Source organism: Tursiops truncatus, chromosome 1 (genome assembly GCF_011762595.2).
Source record: "Tursiops truncatus isolate mTurTru1 chromosome 1, mTurTru1.mat.Y, whole genome shotgun sequence".
NCBI lineage: Eukaryota > Metazoa > Chordata > Mammalia > Artiodactyla > Delphinidae > Tursiops > Tursiops truncatus.
In genome coordinates this window covers 10,800,242-10,819,187 of record NC_047034.1, presented here as the reverse complement: position 1 = coordinate 10,819,187, position 18,946 = coordinate 10,800,242, and positions in this window count along the sequence as shown.

Genomic DNA, 18,946 nt, shown 5'->3' with positions numbered 1-18,946 from the left:
ATTATAATTGAAAACGTCCTTAATATGGGAAAGGAAATAGTCAATCAAGTCCAGGAAGCACAGAGAGTCCCATACAGGATAAATTCAAGAAGAAACATGCAAAGAAACATATTAATCAAACTATCAAAAATTAAATACAAAGAAAAAATATTAAAAACAGCAAGGGAAAAACAACAAATAACATACAAGGGAATCCCCATAAGGTTAACAGCCGATCTTTCAGCAGAAACTCTGCAAGCCAGAAGGGAGTGGCAGGACATATTTAAAGTGATGAAAGGGAAAAACCTACACCCAAAATTACCCAGCAAGGATCTCATTCAGATTCAGTGGAGTAATTAAAACCTTTACAGACAAGCAAAAGCTAAGAGAATTCAGCACCACCATACCAGCTTTACAACAAATGCTAAAGGAACTTCTCTCAGCAGGATACACAAGACAAGGAAAAGGCTTACAATAACAAACCCAAAACAATTAAGAAAATGGTAATAGGAACATATATATCAATAATTACCTTAAATATAAAAGGATGAAATGCTCCAACCAACAGACATAGACTGGCTGAATGGATACAAAAACAACACCCATATATATGCTGTCTATGAGAGACCCACTTCAGACTTAGGGACACATAGAGACTGAAAGTGAGGGCATGGAAAAAGATATTCCTTGCAAATGAAAATCAAAAGAAAGCTGGAGTAGCAATTCTCATATCAGACAAAATAGACTTTAAAATAAAGACTGTTACAAGAAACAAAGAAGAACAGTACTTAATGATCAAGTGATCAATCCAAGAAGAAGATATAACAATGGTAAATATTTACACACCCAACATAGGAGTACCTCAATGCATAAGGTAAATGCTAACAGCAATAAAAGGGGAAATTGACAGTAACACAATAATAGTAGGGGACTTTAACACCCCACTTTCGCCAATGGACAGACCATCCAAATGAAAATAGTCACAAGCTTTAAATGACACATTAAACAAGATAGAGTTAACTGATGTTTACAGGACATTCCATGCAGAAACAACAGAATACACATTTTTCTCAAGTGCTCATGGAACATTTTCCAGTATAGATCCTATCTTGGGTCACAAATCAAGCCTTGGTAAATTTAAGAAAATTGAAATCATAGCAACTATCTTTTCCAACTACAGTGCTATGAGACTAGATATCAATTACAGGAAAAAATCTGTAAAAAAAACCACACACATGGAGGCTAAACAATATGCTACTAAAAAACCAAGAGATCACTGAAGAAATCAAAGAGGAAATCAAAAATCCCCTAGAAACAAATGACAATGAAAACACAGTGACCCAAAACCTATGTGATTCAGTAAAAGCACTTCTAAGAGGTAATTTTATAGCAATACAATCCTACCTCAAGAAAAAAGAAAAATATCAAATAAACAACCTAACCTTACACCTAAAGCAATTAGAGAAAGAAGAACAACAACAAAAACAAAAAACCCAAAGTTAGCAGAAGGAAAGAAATCATAAAAATCAGATCAGAAGTAAATGAGAAGAGAAATTAAGCAAACTGTAGCAAAGATCAAAAAAACTAAAAGCTGGTTCTTTGAGAGATAAACAAAATTGATAAACCATTAGCCAGACTCATCAAGGAAAAAAGGGAAAAGACTCAAATCAACAGAATTAGAAATGAAAAAGGAGAACAACTGACACTGCAGAAATACAAAGGATCATGAGAGATTACTGCAAGCAACTCTATGCCAATAAAATGGACAACCTGGAAGAAATGGACAAATTCTTAGAAAAGCACAACTTTCTGACACTGAACCAGGAAAAAATAGAAAATATAAGCAGACCAGTCACAAGCATTGAAATTGAAACTGTGATTAAAAATCTTCCAACAAACAAAAGCCCAGGCCCAGATAACTTCACAGGCGAGTTCTATCAAACATTTAGAGAAGAGTTAACACCTATCCTTCTCAAACTCTTCCAAAATATAGCAAGAGAGGAACACTCCCAAACTTACTCTAGGAGTCCACCATCACCCTGATACCAAAACTAGACAAAGATGTCACAAAGAAAGAAAACTACAGGCCAGTATCACTGATAAACATAGATGCAAAAATCCTCAACAAAATACTAGCAAACAGATTCCAACAGCACATTAACAGGATCATATACCACGATCAAGTGGGGTTTATCCCAGGAATGCAAGGATTCTCAATATATGCAAATCAATCAATGTGATACCCCATATTAACAAATTGAAGGATAAAAACCATATGATCATCTTAATAGATGCAAAAAAATCTTTTGACAAAATTCAACACCCATTTATGATAAAAGCTCTCCAGAAAGTAGGCATAGAGGGAACCTACCTCAACATAATAAAGGTCATATATGACAAACCCACAGCCAACATAGTTCTCAATGGTGAAAAACTGAAACCATTTCCACTAAGATAAGAAACAAGACAAGGTTGCCCACTCTACCACTGTTATTCAACATAGTTTTGCAAGGTTTAGCCAGAGCAATCAGAGAAGAAAAAGAAATAAATGGAATCCAAATCAGAGAAGAAGTGAAACTGTCACTATTTGCTGATGACATGATAGTATACATAGAGAATCCTAAAGATGCTACCAGAAAACTACTAAAGCTAATTTGGTAAAGTAGTAGGATACAAAACTAACGCATGGAAATCTCTTGCATTCCTATACCCTAATGATGAAAAATCTGAAAGAGAAATTAAGGAAACACTCCCATTTACCACTGCAACAAAAAGAATAAAATACCTAGGAATAAACCTACCTAAGGAGACAAAAGACCTGTATGCAGAAAACTATAAGACACTGATGGAAGAAATTAAAGACAATACAAACAGATGGAGAGATATATTCTTGGATTGGAAGAATCAACATTGTGAAAATGATGATACTACCCAAAGCAATCTACAGATTCAATGCAATCCCTATGTAACTACTAATGAAATTTTTCACAGAACTAGAACAAAAAATTTCACAATTTGTATGGAAACACAAAAGACCCTGAATAGCAAAAGCAGTCTTGAGAAAGAAAAATGGAACTGGAGGAATCAGGCTCCCAGATGTCAGACTTTACTACAAAGCTACAGTAATCAAGACAGTATGGTACTGAGACAACAACAGAAATATAGATCAATGGAACAGGATAGAGAGCCCAGAGATAAACCCACGCACGTATGGTCACCTTATCTTTGATAAAGGAGGCAAGAATATACAGTGGAGAAAGGACAGCCTCTTCAAGAAGTGCTGCTGGGGAAAATGGACAACTACATGTAAAAGAATGAAATTAGAACACTTCCTAACACCATACTCAAAAATCAACTCAAACTGGATTAAAGACCTAAATGTAAAGCCAGACACTATAAAACTCTCAGAGGAAAACATAGGCAGAACACTCTATCACATAAATCATAGCAAGAGCCTTTTTGACCCACCTCCTAGAGAAATGGAAATAAAAACAAAAATAAACAAATGGGACCTAATGAAACTTAAAAGCCTTTGCACAGCAAAGGAAACCATAAGCAAGATGAAAAGACAACACTTAGAATGGGAAAAAATATTTGTAAATGAAGTAACTGACAAAGGATTAATCTCCAAAATATACAAGCAGCTCATGCAGCTCAATATCAAAAAAGAACAACCCAATCTAAAAATGGGCAGACCTAAATAGACATTTCTTCAAAGAAGATATACAGATTGCCAACAAACACATGAAAGGATGCTCAACATCACTAATCACTAGAGAAATGCAAATCAAAACGACAATGAGGTAGCACCTCGCACCAGTCAGAATGGCCATCATCAAAAAATCTACAAACAATAAATGCTGGAGAGGGTGTGGAGAAAAGGGAACCCTCTTGCACTGTTGGTGGGAATATAAATTGATACAGCCACTATGGAGAATAGTATGGAGGTTCCTTAAAAAACTAAAAACAGGAGTACCGTATGACCCAGCTATCCCACTACTGGGCACATACCCTTAGAAAGCCATAATTGAAAAAGTCATGTACCACAATGTTCATTGCAGCACTGTTTACAATAGCCAGGACATGGAAGCAACCTAAGTGTCCATCGACAGATGAATGGATAAAGAAGATGTGGCACATATATACAATGGAATATTACTCAGCCATTAAAAGAAACAAAATTGAGTTATTTGTAGTGAAGTGGATGGGCCCAGAGTGTGTCTTACAGAGTGAAGTAAGTCAGAAAGAGAAAAACAAATACCATATGCTAACACATATATTTTGAATCTAAAAAAATAATGTTTCTGAAGAACCTAGGGGCAGGGCAGGACAGGAATAAGGACACAGACGTAGACAATGAAATTGAGGACATGAGGAGGGGGAAGGGTAAGCTCGGACAAAGTGAGAGAGTGGCATGGACATATATACACTACCAAATGTAAAATAGCTAGCTTGTGGGAAGCAGCCACACAGCACAGGGAGATCAGTTCGGTGCTTTGTGTCCACCTAGAGGTTTGGGATAGTGAGGGTGGGAGAGAGACACAACAGGGAGGAGATATGGGGATATATGTATATGTATAGCTGATTCACTTTGTTATAAAGCAGCAACTAACACAACATTGTAAAGCAATTATACTCCAATAAAGATGTTAAAAAAAGTGAGATGGATAAAGTGTGACATTCATATGCTGGCATACCTTACAGCAACAAGAAAGAATGAACTATTGCAACATGCAAGAACCTGGAAGAATCTTAGAAATAACGTGTTGTCAGACTCACAGACTTTGAGAATAAACTGAAGGTTACCAAGGGGGAAAGGTGGGGGGAAGGGATAGTTAGGGAGTTTGGGATTGACATGTACACACTGCTATATTTAAAATGGATAACCAACAAGGACCTACTGTATAGCACAGGGAACTAACTCAGTGTTCTGTGGCAGCCTGGATGGGATGGGACTTTGGGGGAAAATGGATACAGTATATGTATGGCTGAGTTGCTTTGCTGTGCACCTGAAACTATCACAACATTGTTAATCGGCTATACTGCAGTATAAAAAAGTTTTTAAAAAGTTTAAAAAATAAAAAAAGAATGAACTATTACAACATGCAACAACCTGGAAGAATCTCACATATAAAATACTGTCAGATGCACAGAAAATAATTATATAAAGACAAACAGCAACAACAACAGAAATAATGACAGTTTATAAGAAGAATTTTTTCATGTCCAGACACCAGTAATGCGATGATCAGGGAAGAAATGGTTAAAACCTTGGTTATCCTAGCAAAATCTGCACATTTTAAAACAAAATAAGTGAGGCACATGAATAGAGTCAACTTCAGAATTTACTGGCCAATTTGACGTTGGTTTGAATCCTGTTTTCCTTTTAGCACATAAAGGGATACCCAATGCATCCAGAAATCCAACTCTAATGAACATTCTGTAACTGCTGACTCAAGAGGAAACACTTTAAAATGGAGAACCGCAGTTACTCTTACCTTAGAAGGAGAAAACTATTAACAGAGGGAGAGTTGGGGGGGAGCAGCAGATTACCTTGAATTGCATATAATTTAAAACTTGCCCCAAATATAGTTCATGAACTTTCCTCTTTATATATTGTGCCAGTTTTCAATTTATTGCCTTTCAGCTCCCATCCTGCCCTTCTTTTTTTCTGCTCTGTGATAATGGAGCTGGGCTTGAAAACACTGATCTTTTGCCTGCTGGCACAATGTTAAGCTTCGCCAGTAGAGGGCATCGGAGGGACACTGGAGGAGGAAGGGGTTCCTCTGGCTGCTGCTGGTGCGCTCCGTAAGCGGACTCCTGTGGGGCAAGTGACTTTCCCCAGGGTAAGCATGGCTTCAGGAGGCTTTGCAGCAAAGCGCCACTGGTGGTCCTTTTCATAAGCGGCTTCCCTTGGACCTCTGGGAAAGCTTCCGAGCCGGTGCCGCAGGCCTGGCCCCTCCCATGAACCACTTCCCCCAGCACCCCTTGAGTTCTGAGGCACAGCACCCGCTAGGGGCATCCTCCTGCCGCACCCCCAGAGAACGGTTTCCTGGTGAGGGCTGTTGGCATGGCACCCCTCATGGACAACATCCCGGACGCTCTCTCAGGGCAGTTCTGCAGCTTCAGAGAACACCATCCGGTGAGCAAGGAGCTCTGGATTGCAGCCTCGGGGATATGGTCCTCTTCTACGTTTGTTCCTTCCCTGTGGGCTCGATCTCAGCTCTAGGGATGGCGACTGCTGCCTGTATCTGCTATCCCTGTATTCTTTAGAGATCTCTTTACTCCTTATGAGCCAGTCTCCCATTATTTCAATCCCCCATTAGAGTTAATAATTCTTTATATTAAAATTTCCCTATTCAAATTAAAAACAAACAAAAACAAAACCAATAAAGTTTCCTTCCTTCCAGGTAGCAAGTGTTAGCCTGTAGAACAGTGAGGCCATATGATATGCAGACACCTGAGTTACCACATCTTATCAAACATAATAGCATTGATTATGTCAATTTCAGAGATATTTTTAAAAGTGGGAAAATGTGCATTTAGAATCAAGTAAAAACAGCATTATCTATATTCACTTTGACCAAATTAAGTGAAAAAGCCCTTATGTTCTGTATCAACAAAACTTGTGTGAAGACACTTTTATTTTTTATATTCTTCCCTTTACCTGCTGTACAAACTCCTTTCCTTTTTCTCTATGAAAAGATTCTGGTTAGGACACTATGTTACTATTCAAGATTAGAAATAATGGTAGCTTGAAATATGGTAATGATGAAGATATAGAGGACTGAAATACGTTGAAATTCATTTACAAAGTGAGATTGATAGAAACTGATTATGAATAAAATTAGTTTTAATTATATCACAGATGAAAGTGATTATGTCTTTGAATGTCATCCTAATTAGGAGAAAAGTAGTAGCCATTTGTTTCTATATATTTTACACAGAAGTACAAAAATGCTATTGATTTTGATCCTTTATTTCTCTTCATTCCTGATACCCCAATTAGGTTATAAATGTTGACTTTTGAAAGATTATTTATACTTACATTTTGGTTTATTTGTCTTTCTTCATATAAATGTATCTAATCATGAAATGTATGCTATAAATTTAATCTTCTGGTACTTCCCTTCCTCGCCTGTTGTAGTCTAACAATATCTCTCCATTTCTAAACCAAATTGTAATTGTTAAGTCCTTTGTTTTGTTTTTGTTATTATAATCAATGAGTCCCTAGGAGGCATAATTTGATATTTTACATTTAGTTCTTACAAAGATATTTTTGACTAATGCAAAAGAAAAGAGAAAAAAATTAGACTTTAGTAGCTATTACCTACATGTTTTTAGAGAATCAAACATAAAATGCAGAAGGAACTTGGAACCATATTGCATAACGGAATCCTATGGCTTTTAAATATATATATATATACATTAGCAATTAGACGAAAGTTCCAGGACCTCCCCGGTGGTGTAGTTTTTACAAATCCGCCTGCCAATGCAGGGGACATGGGTTTGATCCCTGGTACGGGAAGATCCCACATGCTGTGGAGCAACTAAGCCCGTGCACCAGAACTACTGAGCCTGCGCTCCAGAGCCTGCAAGCCACGACTACAGAGACCGTGTGACTAGAGCCCCATGCTCCACGAGAGAAGCCACCACAATGGAAGAGCAAGCACTGCAACAAAGAGTATCCCCCGCTCGCCACAACTAGAGAATGCCGGCATGCAGCAATGAAGACCCAATGCAGCCAAAAATAAATAAATAAATAATAATAATAATAATTATTATTTTGTGGTATGTGGGCCTCTCACTGTTGTGGCCTCTCCCGTTGTGGAGCACAGGCTCTGGACGCACAGGCTCAGCGACCATGGCTCACGGGCCTAAGCCGCTCCGTGGCATGTGGGATCTTCCCGGACCGGGGCACGAACCCGTGTCCCCTGCATTGGCAGGCGGACTCTCAACCACTGCACCACCAGGGAAGCCCATTAATTAATTTTTTAAAAATTTCCAAATAATGTGTAATTATATGAAACTGTTTTTTCAACATCTTTATTGGAGTATAATTGCATTACAATGGTGTGTTAGTTTCTGCTTTATAACAAAGTGAATCAGTTATACATATACATATGTTCCCATATCTCTTCCCTCTTGCATCTCCCTCCCACCCTCCCTATCCCACCCCTCTAGGTGGTCACAAAGCAGCGAGCTGATCTCCCTGTGTTATGTGGCTGCTTCCCATTAGCTGTTGTTTACATTTGGTAGTGTATATATGCCCATGTCGCTCTCTCACTTCGTCCCAGCTTAGCCTTACCCCTCCCCGTATCCTCAAGTCCATTCTCTACATCTGCGTCTTTATTCCTGTTCTGCACCTATGTTCTTCATAACCTTTTTTTTTTTTAGGTTCCATATACATGTGTTAGCATACAGTACTTGTTTTTCTCTTTCTGCCTTACTTCACTCTGTATGACAGACTCTAGGTCCATCCACCTCACTACAAATAACTCAATTTCAGTTCTTTTTATGGCTGAGTAAAATTCATTCCATTGTATATACGTGCCACATCTTCTTTATCCATTCATCTGTCGGACACTTAAGTTGCTTCCATGTCTTGGCTATTGTAAATAGAGCTGCAATGAACACTGTGGTACATGACTCTTTTTGAGTTATGATTTTCTCAGGGTATATGCCCAGTAGTGGGATTGCTGGGTCGTATAGTAGTTCTATTTTTAGTTTTTTAAGGAACCTCCATACTGTTCTCCATAGTGACTGTATCAGTTTACATTCCCACCAACAGTGCAAGAGTGTTCCCTTTTCTCCACACCCTCTCCAGCATTTATTGTTCATAGATTTTTTTATGATGGCCATTCTGACTGGTGTGAGGTGATACCTCATTGTAGTTTTGATTTGCATTTCTCTAGTGATTAGTGATGTTGAGCATTCTTTCATGTGTTTGTTGGCAGTCTGTATATCTTCTTTGGAGAAATGTCTATTTAGGTCTTCTGCCCATTTTTGGACTGGGTTTTGTTTTTTCGATATTGAGCTGCATGAGCTGCTTGTAAATTTTGGAGAGTAATTCTTTGTCAGTTTCTTCATTTGCAAATATTTTCTTCCATTCTGAGGGTTGTCTTTTGGTCTTGTTTATGGTTTCCTTTGCTGTGCAAAAGCTTTGAAGTTTCATTAGGTCCCATTTGTTTATATTTGTTTTTATTTCCATTTCTCTAGGAGGTGGGTCAAAAAGGCTCTTGCTGTGATTTGTGTCATAGAGTGTTCTGCTTATGTTTTCCTCTAAGAGTTTTATAGTGTCTGGCCTTACATTTAGGTCTTTAATCCATTTTGAGTTTATTTTTGTGTATGGTGTAAGGGAGTGTTCTAACTTCATTCTTTTACATGTAGCTGTCCGGTTTGCCCAGCACCACTTATTGAAGAGGCTGTCTTTTCTCCATTGTATATTCTTGACTCCTTTATCAAAAATAAGGTGATCATATGTGTGTGGGTTTATCTCTGGGCTTTCTATCTTGTTCCATTGATCTATATTTCTTTTTTTTGTGCCAGTACCATACTGTCTTGATTACTGTAGCTTTGTAGTATAGTATGAAGTCAGGGAACCTGATTCCTCCAGCTCCGTTTTTCTTTCTCAAGATTGCTTTGGCTATTCGGGGTCTTTTGTGTTTCCATACAAATTGCAAAATTTTTTGTTCTAGTTCTGTGAAAAATGTCATTGGTAGTTTGATAGGGATTGCACTGAATCTGTAGATTGCTTTGGGTAGTATCATCATTTTCACAATGTTGATTCTTCCAATCCAAAACATGGTATATCTCTCCATTTGTTTGTATCGTCTTTAATTTCTTTCATCAGTGTCTTATAGATTTCCGCATACAGGTCTTTTGACTCCTTAGGTAGGTTTATTCCTGGTATTTTATTCTTTTTGTTGCAGTGGTAAATGGGAGTGTTTTCTTGATTTCACTTTCAGATTTTTCATCATTAGTGTATAGGAATGCCAGAGATTTCTGTGCATTAATTTTGTATCCTGCTACTTTACCAAATTCATTGATTAGCTCTAGTAGTTTTCTGGTAGCATCGTTAGGATTCTCTATATATAGTATCATGTCATCTGCAAACAGTGACAGCTTTACTTCTTTTCTGATTTGGATTCCTTTTATTTCTTTTTCTTCTCTGATTGTTTTGGCTAAAACTTCCAAAACTATGTTGAATAATAGTAATGAGAGTAGGCAACCTTGTCTTGTTCCTGATCTTAGTGGAAATGGTTTCAGTTTTTCACCATTGAGAACGATCTTGGCTGTGGGTTTGTCCTATGTGGCCTTTATTATGTTGAGGTAAGTTCCCTCTGTGCCTAGTTTCTGGAGGTTTTTTTTTTATCATAAATGGGTGTTGAATTTTGTCAAAAGCTTTTTCTGCATCTAAAGAGGTAATCATATGGTTTTTATCTTTAATTTGTTAATATGGTGTATCACATTGGTTAATTAGCATATATTGAAGAATCCTTGCATTCCTATATGTAATTTAATAGATGATCTACTTAATACATCAAGAGGAAGAAGATAAAAATACTATTTGAGATTTTATTGTGTTTAACTCTTTCCTTTCTCTGCCTATTTTTATTTCTGCATTTCCCTTACTATTGTTTGTTTTAAAAAGTTATTTGTACCACATTTCATGTTTTACATTTTAGAGAAAACAATGAATAATGAGATAAATAAAAGTATTTTCAGTGAACAGTTTTTACACTTACATCCCAAAGTTTTCAGCTTTCAATATTTCACAAATATTTACTACTTAAACCGAATTGTTTCCTTATGTTAGTCTCCTATTTTTCTTTGAAAAAAAAGGAAATATCCCAAGGCTATGAACCATATTTCCATAATTATACTAATAAACCTGAGTTTCCTAACGCATTCAATCATAAAACCGGTTTCTTACTACTAGCTGCCTTCACATGAGAAACCAGTTTTCATAGCTACAGGGCAATTCAGAAAAAAAAACAAATATTATAAGAGCTGGCCAAAATTTAAATTGAATATGAAACCTCCTAGTTTTATACATTTCCCACTGCTCTCTAGGAAAACCCTGTTTACATGCAACATTGAAAGAGTGTAAAAGGAATAATTGGGGATTCTCTCCACTAGAACAACCTAGAAAGAGGGATTGCTTTTTTTATCTTTTCCCATATAGTTTGACTTATGTTAATTTTGTGTTTATATTCAGCACTGTTCTTAGGCATGATATTTTCTTTCAGCTATGCAAGTTAAATTCAGGTCGTACTGCCACAGTCAGAACCACAATATGAGGAGCAGATATCAAGAGGAACAGGCATCAAGTGCTCTGCTCGGTAGCCAGGGCCTCATAGATAACATGACTGTTTAGGCGGGAGCATTCACAGGACAGTTCATCAATGACAAGCAGGAGCTAGAGTTCAACATGAATTCTTCTTTTAGCATTAACTTGACACCTTATTTAAGCCACGCACTGAGCTACATCAAGGGACTATTAATCAATTAACATGTTATCTCTGCCTCAGGGCATTTATCATCTACCAAGTACTAGCAAATCCTCCAGGTTTAGGTAAGCAAAAAGGTTCCAGAATTTTGGAGATAAGTTATTTAGCAAAGCAGCACTAGTAAGAAACAGTTGTGACCTCTTACCCCAACACAAAGCTATTTTTATCTGCATGGGTTTTCCCATCTGCTAAGGTGTCTTCCCTAGCAATGTCCCTGAAACAAAAGAGGGTGGAAGTCTGTAGGGAATCCTGAGGCTGATTGAAATACGAAAAAAGTTGGCTGGAGACACTTCTGAAATATAGTTGTAGATCTGTAAAAATTAAATTGAGCATCTCTAAGCAATTAAAAATAAATAATTTTAAACAAATTTAATATTGTCACATAACATTGTGATGTTTCATATTAGGGATACACACAAATGTGTGGCTGTTATGATAATAATGAATATGGGGAGAGTGGTGCAAGAAAGTGGAAATATTATATTTTAGGGGTTTTGGGGGTGGTTGTTTGTTTTGCACAAGCTGAAACTTTATTTTCACAGTAGGGAACTGGATGCAATGGAAAAATATGAATTTGGAATCAGAAAATCTGGGTTAAAAATCCTAGGACTGGCCTTTTCTAAATGTTGGAATTTTGGCAAGAACTTTTGAGCCTCAGTTTCTTCATCCATAATATCTGAATAATGATACATAACTCATTGGGAGTGTTGTGAGAATTTAGCGAGATAATGGGTGATAGTGAGTACTTAGCCATGGTCATGATGTCTGTAGTAACAGAAGCTCTTTGCGTAGGGCAATTGAATGGGCCTTAAGAAGGGAAACATTTCCAACAGGACCTGGCCCTTACCACTTCTATTTCCAAGAGGACCTGGCCCTTACCACTTCTATTAGTCTTCTATTGCTTTTGTAACAATTTACCAAAATCTTAGTGGTTAAGATAACACAAATATAGGATCTTATAGTTCTGGAGGTTAAAAGTCTGAAAATTGGTCTCATGGAGCTAAAATCAAGATCTTTTCTGGAGGCTCTAGGGAAGAATTTCTCCTTTTCTTTCCCAGCTTCTAAAGACAGCCCACATTTTTTGGCTCATGGCCCCATTCCACCCTCCTCAAAGCCAGCAAAATTGGGCTGAGTCCTTCTCATACTCCTACCACTAATTCCTCTTCTTCATTTTAACAATATTAATTGAGTCACCTATCCCTCCATAGTATGTAGCACAGTTTGCATTGCAACACCAGTCCCTCTAATGGATCCAGAAAAAGTCACTAATTTTCAATTTGTCAAGAATCTTCTTGTTGAAAAGATGGAAGTGATGATATTCAAGGTCTTTATACATCAGAGCTGAAAGCAGAAGTACCTTCATTTTTCTTTTTCTCTAAATCAAGCTTATGGCAAAGCTGATGATGATAACACCCTGGAAATGTCTACCCAAAGTGCGGTATTAAGAAGTATATTTGAGATTAGTAGTGAAGGCAAATTATATTCTACATTTATAGAAATAAAAACCTAACTTATTCAGAAGTTAGAAGGGAAAGTATATATGTTACTGGAAGACAAAAACGGGAATAAAAGAATGAAGCATATTTGAGTGTAATGCTTCCCTTATTAATGTTTATTTCAAAGATGGTCATTTATTTTCTGTTTGGAACTGCACACTTCTACCTTGAAAGAAATGGGTATGGCTGCCTGTAAGGTAACTGTTATCTCTTGAAAGACTATAGAAATTATGATAATCTATCCCCCATGCTAGTTGTCATATTACTTTAATAGTATGATTACATTAAAGATTTTTTAATTTCTAAAAACCAAATAAGATATCAGTTAAAGCACTGCAACCTTATACTTATGTATACGTATACTTGCTTATACTTAATGTATTCCATGTGATTTACACTGGGTGCTAGGAAGGCAAATGTAAATTTCTTTCTGTTTATATCTATCTATCTACCTATCATCTATCTATAATCTGTCTATCAGCTATCTATCATCTATCAATCTATCATCTATCTATCTATCATCTATCTATCTATATATTATCTATCTATCATTATCTGTATATGGGCCTGAATTCTTCTTTCGTGATTAAGTACTATGAAGCTTTAGGGCATAACTGTTAGGGCAGTTGTTCTTGGTTACATATTATCCATTTTATTTAGTGAGAGGCAGTTTTCCTTAAGCCTGTGCTCATGATTCCTCTCTGCTCCAGTTAGCAGGCCAGAAATTTGACTTGTAAATAGCAAAATACTACTATCTTACAGAATGTGAATGAATTTGTGCAGGTTATTGGATGGCACATTGGTAGGATATGACATTATTTTTTGTGATTACCATATTTGTAGTAAAATAAATATTTAAATTACAATTTATATTTAAAAATAGAAAATGTAAGAAATAATGTCAGGATAATTATGTTAAAAATCAAGTCTACAGGTATATGATAATAAAATAAACGTGTGTATTAAGCAACTCACTATATACCTTCAGATGCACTCAAAGTTTCCAATCTCATTGAAATCCATTAATAACCCTGTAACTTTGGGGCTTTTAACTCCATTTTATAGATAAGAAATATAGGTTTAATGGTATAATTAAATTGCTCAAAATCATAAAGCAAACAAGTGATTGACCCATGATTCACACTCAAGAACTATTATTCAAGAACCCACATTTTAACCGTTACTTGCTCCTGTCTCCCAGTACCTCTCTCATAATGTCCCCTTGGAAACATACAAGAGGAACTTGCAGCATAATATTTTGCCGGTCAGTTTTATGGCAAATTTGGTACCATGTTTTTTTGTGCAGTGACACCCTCAGGAGCTATTATGTCTTCTAAGGTCTTTTGCCCATACATTAAATGGCTTCTATCCTCTATAGAATTGAGACTAATTCCTGTCCTAATTTTTTCAGAACTTTCTAAGACTTTGCTGGAACAAATCACTTGCTTAATATTTTCCAAAATGTGACCTATGGAATACTTATCCCAAAGAAATGCTCTGCCATAAATAAGTAAATAAATAAATGAGACGTCACCATCATATGGAATAATAAGTATAGATTTCAATTTACATTTCATGATAAACATGATAATCTGTAAACATGCTCTATATTCCTTCTTTATACTTTGCTAAATTGTTTTTCTTATTTTTAAAGATAATTTAAAATATATCCTACATGCGGTAAGCACAGATGTGCTCCTCTCCCAATACAGTTAGTGCCTTTGTACCTCTCCTTGAGTTCAGCCCTTCATTTGCCTCAGAAGCAACCACCATTCTGAGTTTCGGTTTTAAAATTTCCATGTATTTCTCATATTACATACCTATGTATTTTAAAATAATATATACTATAGTTTTTTCATGTTTTATGTATGACAGCAATGAAATAATGCTGATTATATTATTCTGCAACTTATTTATATCACTGTATAACATTTATGAGATCCATCCAATTAAATTGATATATAATGTGTTTGTTCACCTATTTTCACAGAGGGATAGTCTTCCCTTGTGTTGATATGTCAGGTATATTTATCTATTTTCAAGTTAATGGATATAAAATTCAGTTCCATTTTTAAATATTAAAAATAATGTTGCTCTGAACAATCCTTTACAATTTCTTCCTGAATATGTACAAAAATTTCTCTATATTCCTGAGTTGAGATGTCCATCAACTGCTTTATTACTAGTTGCAAAAATGCCTCCTCAAAATGTTTGTACAAATTTAAGGGAACCTCCTTTCACACCTTTAACCACTCTCCATCCCATTTTCTCTCATTTTTTTGTCATGGAGTTATCTACCTGTCCACTGAGAACATACTTGTCTAATTATAGCCACTAGTAAGTTAGTATGAAAGAATTCCAGGACTGGATGAGTGAGTCTTTTTACTTAGGTAATCCATTGTTGATTCACACATGAACCACTTCTTCAAATATGGTCTTTCTTACACTAATGCTAATATTTCAATCCCCACTCAATACACTTTCTTAATTTTAATATTTAAATTAGGGAAAGGGACCATTTTTCTGTGGCACCTTCAAACTCCACCAACTATCAACAGTAGTGTGTGAGATTTCTATATGCTCCATATCCCTGCCAACTCTTCTTTATGTCAAGAATTTTAATGTTCGTCCATTTATTGGTATCTAATTATGGATTTAATCAGCAATTTCCAAGTTATTATAAGTTTCAGCATCTCTGTTATATATATATATACTTTTATAACACAGATGTTCTTTGGGGGGGTCCATATAGTTCACTTTTTATTGAGCTATAGATTTTGAATACTAATCCTTTGTTACATTTGTTGGTACATTTTTTTTTTGCAGCCTTTCATTTTTCTTATCATTTTATCATGAATTTTGTTGAATAAAGGACTTTTAAAGTCAAATGAATCAACATTTATCAATTTTTTCTTTTTATTGTGTGTTTATGTGTGCCATAAGACATATTTACCTACCCTAGTATTATAAAAATATTCCCTTATATTTCTTCAGAAATTTTAAGTATTTTCTTTCCAATTTCAGTTCTATAAACCCCAGAATATATTTTTGCACATGATAGAGGTAGGTATTCATTTCTTTCAGTTCATAAGCAAATGGTCCAGCTTCATTTAGTTAACATTTTCTTCTACCCATGCAATGTCATGCCTCAAATTCCCATGTTTGTGGGTCTATTTGGTTGTTTATTGAATTCAACTGAGTTATTTTTTCATAACACCCATATCACATTATCTTAATAATTACACCTTTATAAACATTCTTGATAACTATCAGGCCATTTCTTATAATTTGTTCTTCAACACTATATCACCTATTTTGCAGTTTTTGCGACCACAAAAATTTGAATCGATGTGTTTTCACACATTCACAGAACCAATTAGGAGTTTATTTGGAAATTAATGAATTAACTTATTAATTTGGAGAAAAGTGATATGTTTATCATATTTTGATCTCTTTGAAATACTATAGATCTTTATTAATTTAAACATTTTTTATGTACTTCAGGAGGTTTTATAAAATCCTCCATAACATTCTTGCATATATTTTTTCTGTAAACATTTTTAAAATTTTAGTTTTCAATTTTTTGTTGTTGTGGCATAGTAAAGCAATTGATTTTTAATATTGCCCTTAGATCCAGCAACCTAACTAAATGCACTTATAAATTCTAATTTTCTGTAGATTCTTTTGAGTGGACAAACATATTTTTTGAAAATTTCATTGTCATTCATTTTAATCATAATAATTCTATTTTATTGTATATTACAGTAATTAAGATTACCAGTACAATATGGACAATTTGTTCTCTCTGTTTTTGCTTATCGATTTTGTTGTATCTCCTCAATTTATATTTTAATGGAATTGTGAGCTTACGTAGTTGAAAATCTGTATATGGGAATCCTACAAGAACTGAATAGAGGTAAATCACCGATGTATTAAAGTTAATTTCTTGACTTGAGGTTTGGCAGCCTGCACATGTAATACAAACTGGAATCTCAAATCCTCAGGAGAACAAACCAAAATTATGTATAGAGGCTTATTATTTCATTGCAACCCTGCACCCTACATGTGCACAGTTCTTTTCTCTTGTTCCTCATCTAACTATTAAAACACACATGTATAATTAAATAGTTTGGCAAATATTTCAAGGGCGGTTATGGCTTATTGACACCATATCCCATTGCACTAAGCTTCTTTTCCCTTTTCAGTTGCTAGGAATTATAATTATTTCTTTTGTAGTCTTAAATCTACTGCCTTGCAGTGTTGGATTGCAGAAAGCAGGGGCTGTGGGCTGTGGGGAAGCCATATAAGCCTAGTGGTATTGTCTTCTTTCAAGGGTTGAAACTCATTTTTGGTCACTTTACACTGCCTTCAAAGAGCTGTGTTTTATATTTTGTCCAGCCTGTGGGCCAGTAAATAAAAATTAAAACTGCTTGTGGAGTACTAGGCAAAAATAGAATATTTATTTTGTATATTACATTTTTTTAGCAGAAGTTCTTATCTATTTTTATTTGCCTACTTTGCTGGTTAGCATTAAATAAATAGCATTACTCTGTTGCATTATTTCTGTTGCAATTTGGTCAAAATAACTGGCCCTGTCATCACTAATCTATTGTGAATGTGGACATTTTCATAGAGAAAGATTTATGTGTTCCATATTTGACATTGTTAAAATGGTTTTTACTTACAGTTTGCTTTAACTCCATTTGAATCTTTTCAGTAATATCTTAATATTTAGGTCCTTGTGTTTAATAAACATGGTTGATAAAAGAAGTTGGGTAAAAGCCCACAAATTTTATGACAGCTAACACATTCAGTCAATCTTAGCACTTATTAATTGTTCTCTGTTTATTTTTGGCAAATTTTTGTTCCTGAAACTCATATTTTCACTAGTTTGTAATTTGATGACAGCAACAAGGAATCACAAGGGTAATTGCCACGCATGGTTTACTTGAATGGCTGTCGTTCAAGTAATTTTTTGTTTTCTCAAATGGACAGGAGCTTGATATCTTCACTGATCTGTTCTTCTAAACTTTAACATTACTCCTGAGATGACTAGGGCTCATTCTCAGTTAAAAAAGCAAATGTAAATCTGTGTATGAGAAAGCATGATATAGCCCTATGCAAAGATCACCAAGGAAGTAGACTTGAAGCTCCCTGAAGGGTTGTTGACATTGCCTGAAGCTGACCTTTTCTTACTTTGGGAAGCACTCACCCAGGAGTAGAGATCTTTGTAAATTTCTATAACACTAATGATGGATAAGGCCTGGTGTGTCCTCTTTTGTTTAGATTCAATAGATTTTACTTGTACTATTAATTTCAACTGTAGCCTGCCCACTGTCAGTCTCCTCCCTAACTTAAACAGGGGAGCCTCTAGCTTATGTGACTATATAGACAAAATAGACCAGGCTACATTGCAGCAACAAACATGATTACTTTTAGGTTTTGTTGTTTAAATCACAGTGCATTTGCAGTTTTGAATGGTGGAGGATCTGGTACCAAATTATACGTAATATTGAGTGGAATGTCTTAACATAGCTCATTAATGCATTCTAACACTAGCATTTATACAGTTTGGAGAGCATAGCATAGGCCTTTGTTTTAACTGGTGAACAAGAACATTTGGAGTCTGAAATACTATTAAGACTCTTTCTGAGGCTAAACATGTATGATTCTTTTTATAATCTGGAAAAATAACTATTAATAAATATTTTATATTACTCATAAAATCAGTCTGAATAGAGTACCATGAAGGTAGAGTGTTTTTTTCTTTTGAGTGTTATTATGGACATATGGCTTTTGTTTTGTTTTATTTTTGGCAGGTTCAACTAATTTTCAGTTTATTAAATATAATATATTTAAAATAAATTTATCAGAACTTGACCAGTGGGAGGTTAAGTAGCTGTGTCCTTTAGATGCCAAGAGATATGATAAAGTTTTACCCAATCTTGCTTTCTGGCA